The sequence below is a fragment of the Schistocerca cancellata genome, chromosome 9, assembly GCF_023864275.1.
Source record: "Schistocerca cancellata isolate TAMUIC-IGC-003103 chromosome 9, iqSchCanc2.1, whole genome shotgun sequence".
Taxonomy (NCBI): domain Eukaryota; kingdom Metazoa; phylum Arthropoda; class Insecta; order Orthoptera; family Acrididae; genus Schistocerca; species Schistocerca cancellata.
The window spans coordinates 340360022-340381611 of NC_064634.1; positions in this window are offsets into that span (position 1 = coordinate 340360022).

Here is a 21590-nt window from a genome sequence, read left to right on the forward strand (position 1 = left end):
GAGAAGTGAATGTCATAATAAAATCACAAAAATCATAGCTTGCTCTGAAATATTCAAAAACTTCTTTTTCCCATGCACCAGTACCCTGACAGGATGTCCATTAGAGCTCAGAGGAAGGATAATCTGGCAGACAAAGTAGGAAATTGATCCAACAACTGGTGCGCTGACAGATGGACACACAGGAGAAACAGTGATGGACTGCAAACTAAGAGAAGAATGCAAATTATGTGTGCAGTGGCTGAAGATGTATTCCACATGTAATTAAAATGATGTTACTTGAAGTGAATCACAAATTCTACAAGAGAAATTATCAAATTTCAATGGTGTCACTAAAAGTTGAATTTGTTCAAATGTTTTGGTGCCACTAACTTTCCACCATGACAAGTTAGTGCCATGTGACTGCAATCCAGCAGCTGTCTTTTGAGACACCAGCAGCATATATATGGGTTTTTCGTGTCAGAAAATGTTAAAGAATTATGTGTTGAGAATCACAGAAACTGGAAATTTGAAGAATCTACATGATAAAATGATATGCAGTATAAAAAATAGTTTTCGAGAAGCTTGTAACAATATTTTTCCACTATGCGTACTGGAAAATTATTAAAATGCAAGTGAGGTAATTTTTGTGAGTTGGATATAAGTGTGTTTTTACTGAACTCACAAGCAGTACATGTTGGGCATTTCATGTTGTATGATAACATACCAGTTGAAAGAGTATACATTAATAAGAGCACTATTATTATTTGTTATTATTAATATATGGGCCCAATAGGACCATGCGAGTTGCAATCAGTGTCACTTTTGATGGTTGGCCTTTCTTTGTGTCCAAATTTGTTTCATCCTTTCAGAATGAAGTCTTTTTCTTTCATCAGACCATGGTGTTCCATTCCATTTTCTAATCTCCCTCTGACAAACTTTCCTATGAAATATCTTTTGTCTGAATTATTTTTCTATATGTAACATCTGCCTGAGTTATACTGACTACTTTAAGATCATCCTTAATTGCAGTGATCCATTTAATTTGCTAAGTTTTGCCCTTACTTCTGTTTTTGTTGAGTTTTACTATTTGTTTTGTCACCGTAGTGTGTCCCATTCCATTAATGTGCCCATAAAATTTAAATCTTCATTTTCTCATGTCACTATTTATGTCCGTGTATTCTTCTATTTCCTTATTACTTCTCAGCCTATGAGTTTCTCCATCAGTAATTTTGGGGCCTAATATTTTCGTAATAATTTCTTTTAAATTTCTGCAGTATCCCTCTTTCTATTAAAAATTAAAGTTTCTGCTCCATAAGACATTCAGGTTTGATTACAATGGTTTAATGCCTAAGTTCACTGAATTTAGAAACCGATTTTTTTATTATAAATATGTTTTTCATGCCTCTAATGAGCATGTGATAGCAAATTTATGCCCTGAATACATTAATGTTCATACCATATGGTCTATGGGTAATACTTTTTTGTAAATAAATTACATTGAAGATACACCAATAAATCTGAATAACTAATAACAGAAGGCCATTTCCCAGCAGCTCAGTTTATTTCACAACTGGAGGAAAGTAAAGAACTGTGGTTAATGTGAACTGGCCTGACTGTATCAGTTTCTGGGAGTGACAATATAATCTGGTCATAAGTGCACTTAAAGGTCTGAAAATTATGGCTAGAAGAGAATGTCTTGGAGGCTAGATTCTAGCTAAACATATTAAATTATGAAACGCTAAATATCAGCTGTATGCAATAGTTTGTATCAATGATGTAGCCATTAAGGGGCAGGGGAGGGTAGTTGCCCCTCTCTTCTTGCCTACAAAAAACCACCACAAATCAAACTTGCATCATTCCTAACCAAGCACAACATGTCATGAATATTCATTAACTGAATGTGTTCCCAGAATCATTTACTGTGATATCTCAAAACTATTTCATCATTTGTCCAAAAATTAACATTTACTATCTTTCTGCCATGCCCTCCCCCCCCCCCCCCCTCCCCCAAGCCTAAAACTCAGATTTTGAGTATACACTTGCTTTGTACTTAATGACAGAATCAATGAATGACTATGAGGAGCAACTGCATCCGCAAGCATGAGTTTTGTGGAAGTCCTGCAGCATCATGACCAGCACTGAGTCAACACTGCTGTGAAACAAGTGAGCACAGAGTTGAACAGGGTGCTGTTAACTGAAATAAAAACTCATATGTATGCAGTGCCTGTCACGACAGTTGGGAGATAGGAATATTCTAAACATCAAACAATGTTGACGTGTAGCCTCGGCCTGCTTAATCACCACATATATCTCCAATCGAGCACGTATGGAACATCATCAATTGACAACCAGCTTTTATCCACAACCAGCATTAATTATCCCAGTATTGACTCTGACCAAGTACAACAGACATGGAACTCCATTCCACAAACTGATATCCGGTAGCTGCACAACAAAATGAATGCACGTTTGCATATTTGCATTCAACATTCTGGCAGTTTATGTCAGTTATTAATGTATCAACATTTCACATTTGCAATGGTGTTTCTCATGTTTATATTAACCTGTGATCCTGCAACATAATCACTTAAATATGTTACCTAGAAAAGTGTATTCCTGAAATTTCATTACTCTACAGCTATTATTTCTTGGTGTTGGAACTTTCAATCCATCAGTTGACTGATACAACCAGTTCCACAAAACCTTATTTTATCTAGGAGGATATTGTGATTTACACAATCAAACAGCTTGGAAAGGTCATGGAAAATGCCAACCTGTGATGTTATGTTGTATAATGTAAATAGACCAGTGTGTTACTTTCTGTTGTGAGCTTTGCTTCTCCAAAAAAACTATTGTACACAGCCATTATTGAAAAGAAATTGTTTCACTACTGTGGTGGGCTCAAAAGAGCAAATTACTCCTATTATGGTATAACTTTCCAGCTGTTTATGCCAGCTTATGCTTCATAATGTTCATTTCACTGAAACTAGTAGTGAAGCGAATTGTGCAGATGAAGGTCCATGATGAATTTTAACAATTATTTTCCAGCTGAATATCTCCATCTGCAAACATACATAAAAATATACCTGCTACCTGGGACTGATCATGTATAACCCCTCCATTTGAATCAACAATGATGTTATCCTGTTATCCGGCCCACTGTCCGGTCCCTCATTTCACTACGTTCCATATTGGACTACATTCCATATGGATTATGTCTGTTGTTGGAATGACTTTTGATGTAAGGTGCACATTTATTGATTTTGAAATGACTTTCTTAGTCACCTTGCATCATTTTTGGAGTATGCAACTACTGCAGGATATTTCCCTGTTCCTGCCAACAGATACATTTCCCTTTTCCTTTCCCATTATGCTTTAATTTGTCTAGTGATCCATGTTTCTTTACTTGGATGTTTAATGTCCTTTCTGATAATTTTACTAGGAAAGCTGTTTTCAAACAAAGATATGACTTTATCATGGAATAAATTAAACTGTCCTTAAAATTTGTTGTCTCAGAGCCATTAATTATTCTAACTGATTTCCACTGTGGAGAAGAAACACTGTAAGGCACTACCATGAGTATCTTAACTAACTGTGCATCATGATCATAGAGTGTACAGTTATTTTCTTGCTTTGAGCCTGATCAAAGAAAACATTATCAATTATCGAACATTATTCTCCTGTCTTTATGCTGGCATTTTGGAAATTTAATTACTGATATCAAACTGTGAATACCAAATAAGGTTTCCAGATGACTTTTTCCACATTCACAAAATGCACTCTGAAATAACCACAGACTGTTAACTGCTTCTTGTTGTCTCATAGATAGCGTGATCAGGAATCCATATGCCCCACAAACAGATCAAAATTGCCCAGTAGAAGTCCGTATACAGTTACAATTAAGGCTTAAGTATTATGCAGTATTATTGCATAAGCACTCACTTCTACATGTTGATTTCTATAGAATCTACTCATTTCCATGTTTTTGCACTTGTGTTCTGCTCTTATATAATTATGTAGAATCTTATCCTTCATCCACATTAGTTCTATATAAGTAAGATGTCAGAGTGCAGCCTTTATATATAACTGCTTTAACTGTGATGTCATTTAGTATTCAGATAGGCACAAAACACAGCTCTCGCTAAGTGTTTGAAGCAGATGAGGATCCATTTTACCTTATTACTCAGTCTTCTAATGTCCTGATGAAGAAGCTAACACTATTTTTCTATGCATTGTTAAACATTTGCATTGATGGACTGTTCCATGAGTTGTTGGCAGAATATTTTATACATTATGAATGAAAACACACATGACACCAATGTAATATTATACAATATTGTTGAATACTAGTAACTTCTTTCACAACAGGTTGCCTGACTCTTTTGCTAACCTAAAACAGCACCCCACTGACACTAATAACCACAGGGATTTTGCTTTGCATGATTGTGGCCCCTTGTGCATAACTTTCAAGGTTAGCCAATTTATCTTTTCCCTTCTTAGGTGTAGACCACGTTTAGTACATCAACAATATTATGTAAAGAATAAATTGGTGCTCTCACACACACACACACACACACACACACACACACACACAGTCAAAAAATCATGCAAATGCAACTTTGGCCTCAGCAACCAGAGATAGTAGTCATGTATGTGTTGGTGTGTTGTCTTTGCATATATGCGTGTGTTTGTGAGTATGTTTGTGTGTGTGTGTGTGTGTGTGTGTGTGTGTGTGTTGTCCAATTCAGAAGGAGGCCTTTTGGCCACACACTTACTTGTTTAGCAGTCCTTTTTTGTGCCTATCTGCAACTTGAACATCTCCATTACATGTTGAATAGCAATCTACCCTTTCTTTAATATTAAACAATGGAAAATCCAGGATGGAATAATGAAAATATTATGAACAGGATAGCGGTAACTCACTGTAAAGAGCAGAGATTTTGAGTCAGATATGGGCTCAACGAAAAGACTGGCAGCAAGTAATCTTTCAGCCAAAATGGCCCTCATCAGAAACAGATGACGTACATGCACACAGACAGTCATACAACTGTAACTCTCACACACATATGACCACAGTCTCTGGTTACTGAATCCAGACTGTCAGCTTCAGAAGCTAGGGTTCATGATCATGTTTGTGTGAGATGCTGTCCAGATGGGTACTGGTTGGTGGTCCTATGATAATTATTTGGTGTCATCTGAAGATAAAATTTTAAGCTTCAAAATCAGTTATGAAATAAATTAAGAAAATTACTGGCAACTGAAGTTCTGTAAATGATGTTGCAATGATGGAGGAGGTAGAAAAGATGAAGAAGTTGTCTGCAAACAAAGAAGAGCACAGGTCGATCTACTGTCAAGATTATATTATATTAAAATGTAAATGTACAGATAAAAAATCTACTCTCCAAGCAGTGGCAGGGAAATACAAGAACAATGTTTAACTTTCACAGGCTTTTGGAGGCAGTGGCTCCTTCTTCTGGCAGAAGAGTTGAAGGGGAAGGAAGAGGGGTGAACGGAAAGGACTGGAGAGGTTTAGGGAAAGCGGTACAGTTTAGTTCTGGGTGACTTTTGCAAACTGTACCACTTTCCTGTTTGCCTTACAGAGCACCTGTAATGCCAGTTTTATTCCAGGCACCACTCTGTCTGGAAGGTGAATCTAGAAGTGATCACCAGTAAAAGTCATCAACCACTTTCCACTGAGCAGTGTGCATGTGGGATGGAGAGCACATTGTGGATTGGCAAGAGAGCCAACCCGGTATGAGAGGAAGCTGAAAGGCACGCGTTTTAGCTCACGCAGGCTGGCGTGAGGTCTGGAACAGGTCAAGGAAATTAGACTAGCAAAAAAGGACGTAGCTGTAGAATACTTAACTTTAATCCGTAAATGGTGAACATCGCTCTTGGCGGTACCTGTTTTACAGCATCAATAGTAACTGGTAATCACACCTTGTTAGGACATAGCAAATGACGTAGCTGAAGGCTAGGCTAACTATCGTCTCGGAAAATGAGAGCGTAATTTGTCAGTGAACCATCGCTAGCAAAGACGGTTGTACCACTGGGGCGAGTGCTAGGAAGTCTCTCTAGACCTGCTGTGTGGCGGCGCTCGGTCTGCGATCACTGAAAGTGGCAACACACGGGCCCGACATATACTAACGGACCGCGGCCGATTTAAAGGCTACCACCTAGCAAGTGTGGTGTCTGGCGGTGACACCACAGAGCACACAGAAAGATTTATTTATTTATTTATTTATTTATTTATTTAGATAAAGAGGAATGAACGACACTAATGCATTGCTGCAGTGAATGCTCCACCCTCTGTTCAGGGCTGTGTTGTTTACGAAAATAGTCACTCCTTCTTCAGCCTTCTTTGTCCTAAGGTCATATTTTTTGTGCTAGCCACAACCGTGTAGTCCAAGGGGGTCATATAGCTTAAAATGTATCTGTTGAAATTTTATGCACTTTGCTCTTCCCTGATCTAATAGTCATAGACCCACCACATGTGCCCAAAAACAATTGATTTCCCACTGTAGTATGAAAGCTGCCTTAGCAGTGAGGTTTTTCTGCTGTTTTCCCAAAGTTATTCCTCCTTGATGGGGAGTTTACAACGAGGGAGGGTGAGAGGAACTTGCTGATCTCCAAGGCAGACATTGACATTGATACCGCCTAGCTGTTTTCCCATTGTTATTCTTCCTTCGTGAGGAGTCTGCAATGAGGGAGGGTGAGAGGAACTTGCTGATCTCCAAGGCAGACATCAACATTGATACCACCTGATATGGTCATCATCTGATCCATCAGATAGGATGAAGATTGCATAGCCTGATGGTTTTGGACCTGTTTTTTTGGCCTGATGTTTTTAATCCTCAGGTTCAAGTTTTGGGACATTGGTAAGGCTGTTTTAAGAGAATACAACCAATGTAACATAGCTATGTTGCATCTCCTCTGAACACCGAAATCCTGTGGGGTACAGCCTTCTGACTATACACAATGACTACCACAAGAGACCACTGGACGACACTGCTCATTATGGCAGTCAGTCGAGATGTAAACTAATACCATCTTACAACAAATATTAGAAAACAAGTTATCAAACAATAGAAAATCCATGATGGAATGTAACAATATGTGTGGCTTCAGCTGCCAGAGGCTTTAGTCATGTGTGTGTGAGTTGCATCTGTGTGTGTGTGTGTGTGTGTGTGTGTGTGTGTGTGTGTGTGTGATCTATTTTCAACAAAGGCCTTGTTGGACAAAAGCTTATATTGTGACAGTCCTTTTGTCATGCTTATCTTCGACTCAGCATCTCCACTATATGGTGAGAGAAAACAGGTTATTGTAGATGTGTCAGTCCCTAATGCTTTTAAATTAAACTTCATTAGAATATGTGACACTTCAGAAGTCTTATCCTGCTCATTAAATGACACGAGTTGTTGCTCGTGACAAATTTGAACCCACTGTTAACCAAACATAGCTTGCATGATAGATTGAGACTCAACTACGCATAAAGATGCATACGCTGTCGAAGCATTCACCAGTATTGGTTTACAAGGCTAAATGTCCAGACCTGGAGATAAGTGGGAATACATTTCACACTGCACCGGCAACCCCATGACGCTTTTATTGGGCCTGAGAAGTAACCACAGAAGGTATGTAATAAAGTGCAACGCACAAGTGCGAAACCCCATGAAGTGAAGTTGTGGTGATGGATGAGGAGTAGAACTCAGTACCTACATGAATTGATCAGGTGTCAGATATTAAATGTGTTCACCAATAGCAGGATACTGGATCCTGGAATGATAATCCAAATGATTTTTGCATGGCAGGGATTCGAACCTTGTACCTTTCACTATTTTCTTGTAACTACAAAGAGACATGAAATGTTTATTGTCTCTTCACCAGTAGTGAGATGTGCACATTTTCTGGTAGAGGTAACGCAATTTATAGTTCTGTGCTGCATGGGACTCCAACCTTGCGCATATCATCATTGTTGACCCCACATAAAGAGGTGTCAGCTGCCAAATTGAAAATACTCTGGACAATGATTTAAGTAATTAAGTAGGGGTTCACTGTAAATTAGTGAATAAAGTATGTTGTTCTAATCCTTCCCTAATTGGGCATAATGATTCTTTGCTTCCTAGTCCACTCATATCTACATCTTTCCTGTCTCGGCATTCTGTCCCAGCTTGGCCACCCATCATCTACATCTTTCCTGTCCTACAGTTCTGTTCCAGGATGGTCATCCAGCATCTACATCTTTTCTGTCCTAGAGTTCTCTCTCAGTTTTGGTCATCTTCTACACCTTTACCACTGTATAAGTTTTTGTCCTGAAGGATGCTTAATCATTTGTTGAATGACACATTTATAAGTACTGTATACAGCCTACGTTATATGACTGAATTTCTAAATCTTGATGTATATAATTAAGATATCAGAAGATGGAAGCATATGATGTTTCAAAGTTATTTCAGCAAAACTTAATGCAAAATTGTCTTATATATGTCTAGGGATCAGTAATATTGACGAGATTTACGCAAATAATCGCAAGATATCTTTGATTTTACTGTCTGAAGTTGAGTGTGCAATCAGCAAAAAATAAAGCAGCTGCAACAGTAAATTTACTATCGTTCTGACAGAAATAAAATCAGTTTATCACAATGTGTCAGTGTTCATAACTATACATCAATATCTTGCCCTTCAGGCTAGAATAAATAATTTTGAGATGAAATAAAAGTGTTACCTACAGTAGGCCAATGAGAAGGATTTGTGATAAAAAAAGTCAATCAGGCACAATGAGAAAAAAATAAATATTTTTAAAAGTAAAACAATGTCATTACCTAAGTTAATGAAATGTAATATGCAAGCTTTTGTCTGTTAAGCAATAGAGAGAGATGCTGTGTTAGATAATGGAATTGGTTTATTGCCGTAGATGTGATTTTGTGTAGCCAGTTTTGTAAAAAAGGAACACAGCATGAATTTTTATCATTAAATGATTATATGATGACGTAGCAATGTATCAATGGCAATGGGGTAAGGAACCAACAAAATTCTGTTACATAAATGAGGTGACAAAATATGGTAAATATGAGTTATATTATATGAAATAGTGACAGCAAGGATCTATAACATTATCCAGTCTTTATACTATTCTGTGTTTGCAAATACACTCTTTCAGTTGACAAGGTTTGTTAGGAAAAGTAATTAATGAAAACACAGGCATAAGCAACTAATAAAGTCAACTACATGAAGGTAAATATGACTACAATATGGTAAAATATCTATGTGTGCTGAGATAATGTTTGGTACTGTATGCGTAATTTATGGCACTTTACATAATAAATTGAATGAAATATTAATCCCCGACAGATTGTTAAGTAAATACTTCTACATAGTTTATTGTCAATGATGTTGAAAATTTCCTGTTTATATCTTTGGTACTAGCAGTTTCATGATATCATGCACTGAAAGAAAATGTTCTGATAATCGGCCAATTACAGTATATGAAGTAAATGCGGATGTTCTGATAAAAACGATCATAGTAAAATCATAATTTCCAAAAGCAATGAGTAAAGTTTAATAAAACCAGTAATTTTTAGTTTAAATGAAAGAGACTTGAAGAACAGCTTCCACATCATTTTGAACCCATTTATCCATATTTTGTGCCATTGGCCTTGCTGTGGTGAATACATTGATTCGCATCAGATTAACAAAGTTAAGCTCTTTGAAGTGTGGTGAGCATTTTGATCAGGAAAACTGACAAAGGCGGGGAGAATGCTATGCTGACTCCACACACCTCCATATCTGCATCGGACAATGCGTTTGGGCTGATGATGCTACAGTGGTTGGTTGATAATGTTGGGTCTTCCACAGCATGTTTAGATGGATTTAAGTGTTTCTTCATTATTTTGTAAAATGTTTTTATATATAACTGAAATTTTGTATTTCATCCATAATTGGATTTTAATCATTTTGTAAAGGCTTAGAAGTAAGCTGTCTTGCTTTACTAATACAGGATGTTTTATGTATTTCACCATGTTCTCCATGTATATGTGCACTGAGAAAAAGTGAAACTGAGGACACTGATAGCAGTACCTCAGCCAAACTCTGGGCCTTCAAGATGAGTGGAAAGAGTTCACAATGATGAGTACATTTAAAGAGATTTCAGCTGGACAGTGAACTATATAAAATTTGAAAAAAAAAAAAAAAATTAAGCAAGAATTTAAGGTAAAAAATTATAAAATAAATCCCGTCTGCTTCAAAATTTCTATTATGTTAATATATATGTTTGTACAGTACCTCTGTAGTTTTAGTATTCTGATGATGAAATTGGTGTGGTATTGTAATACACATATTCTCAATGTTTTGAATGCTATGTTATATGGCATCAATAGTTACGATGCCACAACGTAGGTTCCTGCTCCCGTAAGTTGGCACTACGAGAGAAGGCTGACTACACCAACCACAGGGCCCTCTGGTCGATGCTGTGGAGCTGAGTGGGTGCCGTCTTGATTTGTGGCCCTTTTTCATCAAGAGCAGACGGCCTGGAAATATTGCTTCTGCTACTGAGTGGGCTCGCTTGCTATTGAGACTTTGTATTAGCTATGTTCAGTTAGAGTTTGTAAAGCAATGAGTACTTGTTAGTTTTGAGATTATACAGAACAGTCATCCTAACTTCACAGGATTAGACATGGACTACAGCTTTACACCTATGTGCTCATCCTAGCCAAAGTTATGTATGCATTTGACATTTACTTGTGTTTTTGGCTCTATTAAAAGTGTTAAAGTTACATGCAGTACCGCAGTGCTTCACCTCTCCTGCTCCTACTCACTTCCTTCACTCTTGGCCTGTATTACAGAAGCAGTTCACAGGAGCAGACTCAAGCACCGCCTATGTAGGCGGAATACAAAAAAGTTGCGACGAGGATGGGATAATTTTTTTTCTCCTCTTACCTATATTTTTTGTTTGGTATTGCTTTATCTTTTTTGTGCTATCTCCGTGTGACTGAGTGAATGTGTGCTCCCACCCTTCGATCTAAGAAATCATTTTGTGTCAACGATGGCTTCGCAACAGGAACAGGCTTCACTGTCTGATATTGTACGGTTTCAGGCTCAGTAAATGACACCACTGCTTGCTGCTGTGAATGGACTTTACACACTACAAACTGCCTCGACACCTCCTATGCCCCTGCCTGTATCATTTCGTGCCTTCAATCCGGACTCTGAGCACTGACCGGAATACATCGCTCAGCTTGAGGCTCAACTCACCGCATACAACATACCAGGTACAGAGCAGCTTGCCTTTCTCGTTGCCAACGTCATTGTTGTCTTATACCCTGTGCTCATAAAATTGTTTCCCACCACCCACCCACCCAGACACTAAAACTTTTGCCAAAGTGATAGCAGCTTTAAAATCCCACTTCTGTGACAGAGTAAATGCAGTGGCTGCACGCTACAAATTTTTCCATCTCCGGCGTGGTCCTACTCAGTCAAATAATTCACAGTTAGCCGACCTTCATGGACTATCATCTGACTGTGACTTTGATTGCTCCTGTGGACTCTTCTATATGGATATCATGATTCGTGACGCTATCGACGAGCAACTCCTGAGATTTAAAAACCATCTTTGCAGGAAGTAGTAGACTTGCTAGACAAGGAAGATATATTACATATGGCTAATTCCACATTCAACGTGACTTCGGGTGTGTGTACTGTTAGCGAGGCACAACACATGTCCTCCCGCCCTGCCCCGGCACAGGGAGCCACGCTGCACCACTCATGCGTAAGTAAACAATTTTACAACCAGGCACGCACTAAGCAACTGAAATCTCGTCCGAATTGCTTTCGTGACCACCCACAGCACAGTTGCCCATTCTGTCATGCAGAGTGTTATTTTTGCAATATGAAAGGACATGTGTAAGCTCTAATTCTCAGACTGTTTCATGTTTGTGTGGGCGTCACCGCAAACGGAAACTGCCATGATCGTAGTTCCCATCATCAGCCTATGGACATTACTGCCATTTTTTCAAAGCCTTCTGCTTCACTTCCTTCTACAGCTTGTAGTATGCATGAACAAGTTTTGCCAGATGCTTCCTCCCACATTCAGCGCGATGTGAATAAAATTTTTGTGACTTTGAACATTTGTGGATGTTCTGATCGCATGCAGCTGGACACTGGTGCATCTGTTTCTTTACTCAACAGATCAATGTATGACTTGCTTGGTTTGTCCCCACTTCGTTGTTTGCATTCCACACTGACTGCATTTCCTGGACAGGAAATCTCAATGCTTGGCGGGTGTAGTTTGCAAGCCATGTATAGTGCGATGACAATAACTGTGTCTTTTCATATGCTCCACTCTAGTAATGCTCCGAACATTTTTGGCATGGACGCATTTGAACTTTTTGCCCTCGCAGTTCAGGACAATGTACTTCATGTCAACGCTTGTGACCATGCAGACAGTGTGGCCACACTATGCGATGATTTTGCTGAACTCTTTCCTGAGGACCTTGGTTGTGTCACAGACTTGGCAGCACACATTGTAGTTACAGACAATGTCATGCCTATTTTCCGGCATGCATGCCTGGAACCACATGCACAGCATGACGTCGTGGCTGCTGAACTTCAGCATTTGCAAGACAGTGGTGTCATTGAACCTGTTTCTGCTCCGCAGTGGGCTTCACTTATAGTGTGTGTGAAAAAACCAAATGGTCGTCTCAGTACTTGTGCTGACTTTAAGTCTACAGTCAATCCCCAAACAGTGGTAGCCACGTTTCCCTTATCACATCCTGAAGACATTTTTGTTAAGCTTGGTGCGGGCAAATTCTTTTCCACGACTGACTTGCGGGACGCATACTTTCCAATTCCACTCAACGAACAGTTGCAGCGATAACTTGTGAGCAACATGCACCTTGGATTGTTCATGTTTTCTGCCTTCCACTCAGTTGTGCTTCAACTCCTGTTATTTTGAAGTTGTACTTGCAGCAGTTGTGCACCAGTGTCCCTGGTTGTTCCAATTATATGGACGATATTGTGGAATCAGGTCACACCCCTGACAAACATCTGCAGAATTTTCATGCCTTATTTACCGTACTTTTGCAGGTAGGACTCAAATGTAACAGAGACAAGGGCAATTTTTTTCAAACTTAGATTCGGTATTTAGGACATATGATTAACAGACAGGGTATCCACCACTCACCATCACATCTCCGTGCAGTTAGGGACTTGCCAGCACCCAGGAACTTGAAAGAACTTCAGTCTGTGTTAGGCAGAATTACATATTATGTTTGGTTTGTACCAAATGCAGCGCACATTGCAGCACCTTTGCATCGCCTTCAGTGTAAGAACGTTCCTTTTGTTTGGTCTTCACACTGTGACACTGCATTCCACAAGCTCAAATCTGCCCTGTTGAGTGATCGCTGTTTGATTCTTTCCGATCCCTCCAAACCAGTTGTTTTGGCTGTCAATGCATCTTCTCACGGCATCGGAGCTGTTCTGTTGCACCGCATTACTTCTATTGATCGCCCGGTCACTCTTGCATCTAAATTGCTCAATTCTGCCCAGCAAAACTATTCTCATATCGAGAAAGATGCTTTAGTTATTGTATATGGAGTGACCAAGTTTCATGATTTTTTGTATGGTCGCAAGTTCTATTTGGTCACTGACCATAAGCCTTTGACTTTGTTGTTTCCCTAGTCAAAGCCAGTTCTAGCCCATACTGCACAAAATTTGCAATGTTGGTCTTTGTTTTTGTCTAACTACAATTATGAAATTTTGTTTTGGCCTACTGCCCAGCATGGCAATGCCAATGCTTTGCCTCGTCTACCTATATGTCCTGATGAAGTGTTCAATTCTTCTGAATTGCCATGCATGTTCATTGATTCGCAAGATAAGGATTTTGCTGATGTTTTTTCCGTTGGATTTTTGTCGCTTTGCTTCCGCGACAGCCTCTGATGCTTCTTTGCAGATTGTTTCCAGTGTATTTGTACTCAATGGTTCAAAATGGTTCAAATGGCTCTGAGCACTATGGGACTCAACTGCTGTGGTCATAAGTCCCCTAGAACTTTGAACTACTTAAACCTAACTAACCTAAGGACATCACACACATCCATGCCCGAGGCAGGATTCGAACCTGCGACCGTAGCGGTCGTGCGGTTCCAGACTGTAGCGCCTTTATCCGCTTGGCCACTCTGGCCGGCCGTACTCAATGGCTTCTGCCTGTAATGCAGATTAGTTATCCCCTTGTTCAATGTTACTTTGTGCAGCGTCATAACTTGTCTGTACACCACGGTGTTATTTTGTTACGAACTGACAGTGATCAGTCTCATGTGGTTTTACCTCGTTAATTGCAGTTGTAAATCCTCTGCTTACTGCACGCTGGTCGTTGAAGTATAGTGTAGACAAAGCAATTAGCATGTCATCACTGCACTTGGGTCGGTATTGATAACCAAATTGAGAATTTGTTTGCTAATTGTCGCTCTAGCACCAGTGCTTCTTCACATGGCCGACTAATACTGCACTTTGGCAGCGCATTCATAATGATTTTGCGTGTTCTTTCTGGGACACCCGCTGGTTGATAGTCATTGATGCTTACAGCAACTTTCCTTTTGTTGTACCTATGTCTTCTACCACATCTGCCAGTACGATTTGGACTTTGATCTCTATTTTTTGCGTTAAGAACCTTCCTAAAGTCATGGTCTACAACAATGGCCCATAATTTGTGTCCTCTGAGTTTTAAATGTTCTGTGCTGCTAATGGCGTTCACCATCTGACCTCAGCCCCATTCCACCCCCAGACAAACAACAAGGTTGAACACTTTGTGCATACATTTAAGTCACAGATGAACAAGTTGCTTACCACACACTCTCGCAAGCGTGTGCTATGGAATTTCCTTGCTTCATATCGCTCCCAGCCATGTGGCACCCGTTCCCCAGTGGAACTGCTACATGGCCGCGCACATCGGTCGGTATTGCAGCTGTTGCACCTGCTGCTGCACGCTTCCACTGCTTTGCCTTGTTCTGGCTGGGCGTCACATGATTTGGTTTTCTATTGTGTTTTCTCTGTCAGGCAGCACTGCGAGCAGGGATGCATTCTTCGCCAGTTTGGCCATGCCTTTTTTGTGATTTCCTGTCCCTCTGGCACTGTCAAGTGACACTGAAACGAGATACGTTTGTTACGTCCTCAATTTTTTGCTGCTGGTTCTTTTCCGGCAGAATTGGATGCTTCGTGGCTTCCGCTGCCACAGCCCGTGACTCAACCAATGGCACCTCCGCTGCTCACGCCTACAGCACCGGCTCCACTGACTGCGCCGCTGGTCCGGTCTGCTGCTCCTGGTGGGTGTCTCTTGTCACTGCCATGGCCCCACCTCCAGCTTCCACCGCTGTAGTGTTCTTCCATGATGCCTGAGCCGATGGATGCTGAGGCTGACATCACACCGCCAGTGTCGCCCATGGAAGTTGTTGTCTGCCTATTCGTCTGAGCATATCAACTGGTGGTGCACATCCCAGGCAGGTTTTGCAAGGGTCATTTTCCTTGCCCCCCCCCCCCCCCCTCGCAAGCAATTTAGGGATGCAGGTGGGCAGCACGTCCCAGCAATTCAGCTGTCCACCCCCTAAATTGTGCTGCCCCTGGGTTCCTCCCCCCACCGTTGGAAACCCTATTCCATGACGGTGTACTGTTTCAGGGGGAGGAGTGTGGCATCTATAGTTACCATTCCACAATGTAGGTGCACGCTCTCATAAGTTTGCACTACAACAGAAGACTAACTACGCCAACCACAGCGCCCTCTGGCCAACACTGTGGAGCTCAGTGAGTGCCGTCTTGATTACTGGCCCTTTTTCATCAAGAGCAGACGACCTGGAAATGTTGCTTCTACTAAAAAGTGGGTTAACTTGCTATTGCGACTTTGTATTAGTTATGTTCAGTTAGAGTTTGAACAGCAACGTGTACTTGTTAGTTTTGATATTATACAGAACAGTCATCCTAACTTCACAAGATTAGACATGGACTACAGCTTTACACCTATGTGCTCATCCTAGCCAAAGTTATGTATGCATTTGATATTTACTTGTGTTGACTCTATTAAAAGTGTTAAAGTTACATGCAGTACCAAAGTGCTTCACTTCTCCTGCTCCTACTTGCTTCCTTCACTCTCGGCCTACATTACAGAAGCAGTTCACAGGAGCAGATCCACACACTGCCAATCCAGGTGGGATACAAATTGTAAAGTTTCACTATGTGCTCTTGATAAAGCTGTATCAATTTTCCAATGAGTGTATTGCAGGACCAAAGAGTATGTGCTCGGCCCACAGTAGGTACACGAGCAGCAGGCTTTTAGGGCAATGTGAATTGCTGAGCTGCAATTTCTCTTGGAGGTCTCATAGCTATGGACAGAGGGTGCCGATCAAAAACAGTGTGCTCAGCCAACACCAGTATAGTGGGAGAGGAGCAGAGTACATTTGACTAATGGGCCAGTCAGTGTAAATGTTTCCATCAGGCAGAGGCACAACATGAGCTTCTGTGAACTGTTGTTGTTTGAACTTCCTTTTCTGGTGAGTGGATGTACTGATTAAATTATGGTGACTTCTGACTGTTAACCTGTCTGACCATTTGATAGAATTATCTGGTACTCATGCACATCTGCTGAGGTGATGAACTTTATTCCTAGCCATTCGCTTTGCTTGTTTAGGTTAAGACATGTAGGTTAATATGAGCTGTGTCACAGACCTGTGATTGCCAGTTAATGAAAGACACTGTTGACCTTTCATTCCTGATGTTGTGCAAGGTTGCACTCACCTTAGAAAGTCTACATGTCTAGAAGCTGGCACCACAGCAGTCAGAGGATCCTTAATTGGCATATTATTAATTGGTAAATTTCTTGTTGTCGAAGTTTATAAATCGGTGTTGATGTAACACTGGTCTCAATGACAGACTGTGAAAGAGTGGGCTGGGTTTTGATCCTGTAGTGTTGTGCAACATGTCACCTGTGAAGCAGTGGGCATGTTGATTGAGCTCCGCGGCAGCTCCAGAACACTGCAATACAAGTAGTACACCTAGGAGGGTGAAGAAATTAATTCTGTTTCTAATGTCAGGTTGATCTAGTTTAAGTGTTTCATGATGTTCTTGATTTTTGAACCTACTATGCTTGCAACTTGAAAGTAACTGGAGGTACTGTCTGTACAGATGTTTTTGAATAACTTACTTGGGGCAGCAATTACAACATTGTGATTGCTTAATGTATTATTGAAATTTTTGAGCCTAATCATGCAAATCACACAAGGGTATTTAAAATTTTGATTATTTTACCACTGTTTTGCTGGATTTGCTTTATGAAACTGGAGTGAATTTTTTTATTGGGGATGATTCTGAAAGGTCAATGTATGTGTGTAATGTCAATGGTAAAACAATTGTTATGTTACATAACTAAACGTCTATTCAAAAAAGAATCCTATATTGAAGTCTGACCCACTCAAACAATCACCCTCCCATATCCTTTTTTGTCCAAGGGGGTTTGAATTATGTGGATTGTAATCATTTGTAGGTTTTTGAATTATCGAGGCAACTGTTTCTTAATATCTCTCCAGGGTTGTCACAAGTTTCCTCAAGTGAAATTCCCTGATATTTCTCTGATTTCCAGATAAGTTTTAGCATTTTTCCCTGACAAATTTTGATCTCAAGTGTAAGGAAAGAAGTAAGTTGATAAAAAATGTAAGGACTTCTGCATTTCTAAACTTCTGAACAAAAATGTTAAGTACTAATATCAACACATTTTGTAATGAACTGTTTTTAGATGGAGAAAGCAAGCAAAATGGTATATGTGTTTCATTCAGACCACTGATGTTATTTTATTTCAATAAAGCAAAACACATTGATGACAAAAATAGGCATTTAGCTGTAGTCACAAGACAGATTTAAAATACCTTCACTACTTCCAGAAATAACCCCAGAAAAAAGTAAGCCTCTTGAAGGAAATGTGTAAGGTGGGGAAGAGTTGTGTAAACCAACATTATATGTGCCTGCCAATAACATGCTGCTTCTACCATGTTCGTTATTGTTGGTTATTATCCACTGTGTTATGGCAATTATTCTACAGGTATTGTGTCATTTTTCTTTCAAGAAATACACGAGTATATAGCACACAAACTGCAGTAACTGCCACAATTTTCCTTTTCTTATCATCCATACTTTCTAATATATAAACTACTTTGGAAGTGCCAAAATGTACTAGAATAAATAAAATGTCTATAAAATGGTTCACTGTTCAATTTACTTGCAGTGAGACAGTCACAATTCCTGAAACCCATTGCCCGTGGCCTCTGGCCTGCTGAGGAACACCACAGTCCTGGGTCCATCGTTAAACCATGAAAATTCACTGCATTATGCTACACACAGCCTGAAGACTCGTTTGATACATCTCTCCACATTACTATATATCATACAAAGCTCTGCATCTCTAAATAACTACTGTACTTTTGAACCTGAGTACTGTATTCATCTCTTGGGCTCCCTCTGTAAGGTACCCCTTGCACTTAACTCTAATACTAAATTTGTGATCCCTAAATGTGTCAGAATGTGTCCCATCAACCAATCCTTTCTTCTAGTCATGTAGTGCCACACATTTCTTTTTTCTCCAATTTTTCCAGCCTTGAGTATTCTTCTGTAACACCACATTTCAAAAGCCTCTGTTTCTTCCTGTCTTAAAGTGTTTATCATCCACTTATATACAGAACTACACCCCATACAAATACTTCCAGAAAAATACATGTAGCAAGATGGCGTCAGTAACAGCATTGTGTGATAGTTTCTCTCAAGAAAACAGTAATTCTAAAGTAATCATGTGTGTAATCTGTAATTCAAATGTGCAAAATGGTTTCAGACTTTGCTTAGAATCACAAGTATGGATACATTCTGCGTGTGTGAGATTCATTAATGCAAAAACTGTGTTTTCATGTGAATGTGATCAGGGAAGTTGTAACGGATTTAACGCCATGTTAGTCGCTTACGCTACCGGAAGTGAAATTAATGTGTTACAAAGTGTGTTGTATGAATTGCAAAGTACTAAAAAAACAATAAAAGTCCTAAAAGCAAAGCTTCGTGAATGTGAATTGAATGGAGTATCATCACTTAACACAAACTCCGAAATCTACAGCACATCTATTCTTCCAAAAACGAGTGTAAATTTAAAAAAAATACGAACTAAAAGCAACTAAAAAGATCGCTGTACAAAACAGATACAATGCTCTGGAAATATGTGACGAAATAAGATCTTGCGGAGAGAGAGTGGAAGCAGTAAGTGTCCGTGAGAACTGAAAGTAAACAAGCCTCCGAAAAGTTCGTTACAACTAACATACAAGCAACTGTTAACAGAAACCTCGAGCGAAAACTTAACAACTCAGCCCATAATGTGCTCAAAACGTTAAAATCTGTTAATAATATAATACATAGAGACTGTAAAAAGAAAGAAGATCGTATAATAGACTGCAAAACTTCGGAAGACTTGAGCACAACAAATAATGCTTTTACTGTACATATACTTGCCGACAGCCTCGGAAAAAGACTGGCAGAAACCCTATATAACTCAGGATGCAGTGTTACTAGCGTAATAAAACCTGATGCTCCACTGAAAGAGATCGTCAACAACTGCGAAAATCTAAGTATCAAGATAAAGAAAAATGATTGTGTTCTAATCCTAGGGGGCGGAGTAGACGTCCGCTGCAATGATGTGTTATCAGCAAGACGAGCGCTAAGAGAGACGCTCGAAAAGCTCAAAAATGTACATGTGATGGTAACCAGCACTCCATTCGATTTTTTTTTAAGAAATCTCGTGTTAACGAAGAAATAAAAAAAAAAACTAACAGACTGCTTCACAAAATAACAAAGTTCTACCCAAATTCAACATTTGTCCAGCTAGATTTCAGAAAACAACATTTCATAAACAGTGGAGATCTCCTAAATAGAGCAGGACAACTGTATGTCTGTGCTCAAATTATGAAAACAATAAATAATTTCAATGATCAACACAAACTGCCTGGTATCCTCACCATAGCAGTAACTGAGCAAATGGAAATTTGCAAGGAAACGTCTAAGATGAGAGAGATACCTAACATACTGGTACCAGTATCTGAAGAAGTGGTAGAATATGGGGTACCAGCAGAAATGTCAGGAACATCCAGCAGAGTTGAATAGGAAACAATTTCTTCAGATGAGAAAGCCTACAAACCTAGTGTAAACTCATGTGCACCTGAAACCTCCAAGGATGAAGTTGTCAGCACATTCGACACACTTAATGCTTCATGCTCACTTGTAACTAGGACTGCAACCACACCAACAGCCAAGAACCATTCAATTAGATCCAGAAACCCATCAGCTGCTCTGCAGACATCTCAAAGGAAGAGCCTCAGGACAAGAAGAGCTGCTGTGCGTAGTGACTATTTTTTATGGGATCTTCGCAATTTGAAGAAGAAGAAAAGGCAGAATCTTTACAGTGTCAGCAACAAGAAAGTACAAAGGTAAATAGTGCAGCAAATCCACTACATGAAACTTTAACAGTTGTATACCAAAATGTGCAAGGACTACAAAGTAAATTAGCTGAGATAGAAGTTCTATTAACTGACTATCTAAAATACATTAACATACTATGCATAAGTGAGCACTGAGTAAAAGAAATGCAAGCGTCTAGCATAATTATTCCAAATTTTGAAATGATTAGCAAATTTTGTAGAATCAACCATAAAGGGTTGTATTTGTATTTATGTTAGGACAGGGGTAGAATCAAAAGAAATTAAATGTAAACTAAAATGCATAGAAAAAGATTTTGAATACAGTATATGTGAGCTAACCAAATTAAAAATTACTATTGCGTGTTTGTACCGATCACCACTGGGCAACTTTGCCATTTTTTATGGAAAACCTTGAGGGACTGCTGAATGAACTTAAACATAATGTAATTGTTCTTGGTGATTTTAATGTTAACTTTAACTTTAATGTTAACTTTAAGAATGATTGTAGTAAACAACAGCAACTGTGCAATCTGTTTTTGTGTCATAATATGATGGCAACTGTAAATGAAGTTACCAGATGCGGAAATATGTCTGAAACTATAATAGATCAAGTATTTATAAACAACGACAAGTGTGAATATAACACTGAAGTAATTGACACTGGTTTCTTGGATCACAAGGGTATCAAATTGAGTTTAAATGTCACATCTTACAAGGACCCTGTTATCAATAACAATTACAGAGAAAGGAGATTTATAAATGATGACAGCATAAGAATTTTTAATTACATTCTGGAAAATAACAACTGGGGTAGTGAATCAAGTGGTGATGTCAACAGAAAGTTTGACTCATTCCTTGAAAGCTACAAACACTGCTTCGATGTTGCCTTTCCTATAAAAAGAGTCAAAACTAAACATAAAACCAAAACATGGGTTACACAGGGGATTAGAAAGTCATCAGACACTCTCAGAAAGTTAAATAAATCAGCCAGGAAGAATGTAGTACTGAAAGCACATGTGAAATGTTATAGAAGCCTGTACAAGAAAGTAATAATTGCAGCTAAGAAGCTTGATAATTATACCTATATTGAGAAAGGTAACAACAAAATGAAGTCAACTTGGGAGGTAATAAATA